This window comes from Coregonus clupeaformis, unplaced genomic scaffold (genome assembly GCF_020615455.1).
Source record: "Coregonus clupeaformis isolate EN_2021a unplaced genomic scaffold, ASM2061545v1 scaf2733, whole genome shotgun sequence".
NCBI lineage: Eukaryota > Metazoa > Chordata > Actinopteri > Salmoniformes > Salmonidae > Coregonus > Coregonus clupeaformis.
Window position 1 is genome coordinate 57,501 of NW_025536187.1, and position 5,000 is coordinate 62,500.

Below are 5,000 nucleotides of genomic sequence, written 5' to 3' on the forward strand. Positions count from 1 at the left end.
CCCAGTACCTCTCGCCGTGCCTCCACACTTTCCCTCTCCTCTGTGACCAGTGGCCCCTTTAACCTGGCGGCCTCCTCTGCGCACCCGCTGGACCGCTCCATCGCGGCCTCCTGCTGCCCCGTCGTCCCACGACGTGAGCCCCCCTAAAAAAATTTCTGGGGTCTCTCCTCCCCGTGGACCAGGCCTCCCTAGTTCTCGCCAGACTCTCACCCCACTGCTCCAAAGTCCAACCTCTCTGCTCTTCACTTGGCTTGGCCCAGTCGAGACTCCTACTCCACTGATCCCAGGTCCATCCTCTCTCCTCCTCACGCTGCTTGGTCCTGTTGTGACGACCCTCCCACTCTGTCTGCCGTATTCTCTCTTTGCTCTTGTTTCCTTATTAGGATGCCGGTGGGCGGAGTTGGGGGGGTCGTCAGTTACATGGGAAACACCTGGGCCGGGTGTGTCCCAGGATAAATGGACCTCTTCCACATTCATTGGGGAGACTCTCTCCAGGCAGATACTTTGATTTTGGTTGGGATATTTTTGTGGCCTTTTTTGGGTTGTTTGCTTTGGCACTTATCAACACTTTTCTATATTACATTTATGCAAGCAAACACTCACTTACACTACTGATTACTGATTACACACCCCATTGTTATTTCAGTTAGTTACTTTAATTAATAAATATATACTTTGAGTACTCCTTGTCTCCACGTGTCTCCCTTTTGTTACGAACTTGAGCCGGTTCGTGACAAGTGGGGGCTCGTCCGGGATCTTGAACTGGTGGAGTTTGGGAGAACGTGGAGTTAATGTCCAATTCTGTAGGGTTTTTCTTTGTAAATTTTGTTAGTTTGTTTGAGGTTGATAGGCCAGTATTGGTTGCCTTTGGGTTTTGTACTGCGTTGGAGAGAGTACATTGGTTAGTTTCCAGTCCCTGCCCAGCCTGGAAACTCTTGCTCTACTCGCTGTTGGGACATCGGTCTGAGGTGAGTACAATCGGCTGTGTACCTCAGTGGGAGATTGGGTAGGGTAGTGACATTTGCTACCCGGAGCTATAGCTTTTTCCCCTGATAGGCTTAGTGACGTGTTTTGTTTTGGGATACGTGGGCATGGTTAAATGTTTGTTATTTTTGTGTGGTGTCAGTGGACTGAGCAGTTGTCTCGGGGCACATCCGTGGCTTGGGGAAATCTACCAGCGTGCTGGGGGGTTTAATTCCTTGCCAGCGGGCTACAGTGCGTAATTACCCACCGCAAACCTGCACGAAGACTAGGGTTGAGTTATTGTAGGTTTTGGGGAAGCTCCATATCCCAGCTCTTTTCTGTGGTGCTCGGTGTGATTGTATTTCTCTTGTGTCTGGTGTGCTCAGCAGAGGGGTTGAGCAAGATTATTATGATCTATATATATTTAAAAAAAATTTTCCCTGATTATGGCGTCTAATGTAGATGAGTTCATTCGCTTTCCATCAGAAGAACTGTTAGAATTATGTACTAAAGAACAGCTGTTGAAGGTTGCTGAACACTACAAGGTTGAAATTAGTGATAAACGCCTAAAAAATTCTATTAGGTTAATATTGAAGGCCAATTTGATGGAGAGTGGTATTCTGGATGTTACCACTGGGGCAGCCTCTGCTGAGGACACGTTGTCTCCCCGATATGTTACAATGATCGCTCCATCGGTTAGTCATAGTAGTCTTCTTTTTGAACAGCAGAAAGAACTGCTTCTGTTACAGCTAGAGCATGGACAAAGAGCTAAAATGGAGTATGAACAAGCTAAAATGGAGCATGAACGAAATGGACAGAGAGCTAAAATGGAGCATGATCGTGTAAAATATGAAAGGGAATTGGAATTTAAACAGGATATGGAGCGTGCTAAAATCAAGCTGCAACAAGAGCGACTAGAGTTGGTTAGGGAAGGAAAGCTCTCAGGGGAGAGTTTGCTCTGGGAAGGTGACCCAGAGTTACCTAGGGTCGTTCCTCTTTGGTCGTAATCCAGACACATTTGATATTGTTGGGAATTTACGGTTGTTGCCCCCAGTTTAATGAAAAGGACCCGGAGACATTCTTTTCATTGTTTGAGCGTGTTGCTGACGCTAGGAGTTGGCCTGATTCTGATCGCACTTTGATGTTGCAGTGTGTGCTGACTGGTAAAGCGCAAGAAGCATATTCAGCTCTTAGCGTAGCAGACAGTGTTAGTTATGAGAAGGTTAAAACGGCTGTGTTACAGAGTTACGAATTGGTCCCTGAGGCTTACCGCCAACGATTTAGAACTTTAAAAAGGGATGATCAGCAGACTCATGTTGAGTTTGCGCGAATATTATCTTCACAGTTCAATCGCTGGTGTTCTGCCTCTGCAGTTATGACTTTCCAAGGGCTGTGTGATCTGATTATGTTAGAACAATTTAAGGACACAATCCCTGATCGTATAGCGACGTACATTAACGAACGAAAAATAAAGACTGTTGCTGAAGCTGCGGTTTTGGCAGATGAATATGTGTTGACTCACAAAAATGATTTTGCCGAACCCCGTATTCGGAGTGAGTGGGGGGCGTCGCAGAGATTTGGGCCTTGCTCGCCGAGATACTTCGGTTCCCGGGCAGAGTTTCATTCAAATAGGTTGAGCCTGATACCCGTGGTAAAACTGACGTTGGTCAAGAGTGTCACTACTGTCAAGAATTAGGTCATTGGAAAAATGAATGTCCGATTCTTAGATCTAGGGGTAAATTCAGTACAGGTGCTTATGGTAAATCGAGGCCTGCAGCGTTAGCCGCGCCTGTTCCACATCGGTTCACTCATGACGCATTGTCTCCCTGCCCGGAGCCAGGTGAAGGGTTATATTGATCCCGACTATTTACCTTTCGTTACGGAGGGTTTTGTGTCTATGGTAGGAAGTAAGAACCTAGTGCCAGTAAAGATCCTAAGAGACACAGGTGCCTCTGAATCATTTGTGTTGGAGTCTGTGTTACTCCTTCTCTGCTGGAGACTGATTTGGGGAATAGTGTTCTAATTAGGGGAATAGGTTTGAACACTCTGTCAGTTCCATTGCATAAATTGATGTTGGATTGTGGATTGGTGAAAGGTGAGGTTGTTGTGGGGGTGCGTCCTTCATTGCCTATTGAGGGTATTGACGTGATCCTTGGAAATAACTTGGCTGGGGAGCGTGTGTGGCCTATCGTGTCTCCATCTTTAGTGGTTTCCACTAAGCCGTCAATTGTAGGGATTCCTGATGAGAGTGCGCAGAATTTCCCAGAGGTGTTTTCTGCATGTGCGGTGACGCGTTCTATGATCCATGACGACCTGGTCACGGAGCTGGCTAACGAGAATACCATAAAGAAGTCTGTTACTGTTTTCCCTGTTATCCCGTTATCTGTATCCCGCTCCGATTTAATCGAGGCGCAACGGACTGACCCTACATTAGAAGAGTTGCGGGACCAAATTGTGTCTGTGGAACAGTTGGGAGATGTCGCACAGGGCTATTTTCTCCAAGAGGAGGTCCTGATGAGAAAGTGGATGTCTCATGGTAGTTGTTTTCTGGGGGAGGCGATTAGTCAGGTTGTGGTACCAGTTAAGCTTCGTGAGTTGGTGCTGACAACTTCTCACAACGACGTTGCTGGGCATATGGGTGTGAGAAAAACCTACAATCGCATATTACGAAATTTTTTTTGGCCAAGATTAAAGAGGGATGTTTCTGATTCTGACGAGCCCCCACTACAACCTCACCTTTCACCAGTCCACAATCCAACATCAGTTTATGCAATGGAACTGACAGAGTGTTCAAACCTATTCCCCTGATTAGAACACTATTCCCCGAATCAGTCTCCGCAGAGAAGGGTAACACAGACTCCAACACAAATGATTCAGAGGCACCTGTGTCTCTTAGGATCTTTACTGGCACTAGGTTCTTACTTCCTACCATAGACACAAAACCCTCCGTAACGAAAGGTAAATAGTCGGGATCAATATAACCCTTCACCTGGCTCCGGGCAGGAGACAATGCGTCATGAGTGAACTGATGTGGAACAGGCGCGGCTAACGCTGCAGGCCTCGATTTACCATAAGCACCTGTACTGAATTTACCCCTAGATCTAAGAATCGGACATTCATTTTTCCAATGACCTAATTCTTGACAGTAGTGACACTCTTGACCAACGTCAGTTTTACCACGGGTATCAGGCTCAACCCTATTTGAATGAAACTTGTCACACCTGTCAATTAACTGGTAAACCTAATCAAGCTATTAAGCCGGTACCACTGTTCCCTATTCCTGTACTCAGTAACCCTTTTGAGTATCTGATTATTGACTGTGTTGGTCCTCTGCCTCGTTCCAGAAAGGGTAGTAATTATTTGTTGACTGTGATGTGTCAGACCACTAGGTTTCCTGCTGCCTATCCTCTCAGGTCTATCACGACTAAGTCTGTGTTAAAAGCTTTGACTCAGTTTTTCTCACTGTTTGGAATCCCTAAGGTCATTCAAAGTGATCAAGGATCTAATTTCACCTCTAATCTCTTTGGACAGGTTCTCCAACAACTCCATATTAAACACAACTTGGCTAGCGCTTATCATGCCCAAAGTCAAGGAGCACTGGAACGTTTCCATCAAACGCTTAAGTCTTTGTTGAGATCTTATTGTACTGAGATGGATAAGGATTGGGAGGAGGGGTTGCCTTGGTTACTGTTAGCTGCTAGGGAGGTTTCACAGGAGAGCACAGGTTTTAGCCCAAATGACCTAGTGTTTGGACATAAGGTGCGTGGGCTTTTATCTGTTCTCCAGGATGACTGGAAGTCTCCCGAGCCTCCTCAGTCCCTGTTATCATATGTGTGTGATTTTCGGCGACGCTTGTATGCCGCTGGTGAAATGGCTAAAGAGAAGCTATCATCTTCACAGGACAGGATGAAGAGCATATATGATCGGCGAGCTGAGCCTCGTCACTTTAGTCCAGGTGATCAGGTTCTGGCTCTGCTGCCAATTGTTGGTTCTCCTTTTCAAGCCAAGTTTCAAGGTCCATATACAGTGGTGCGCCA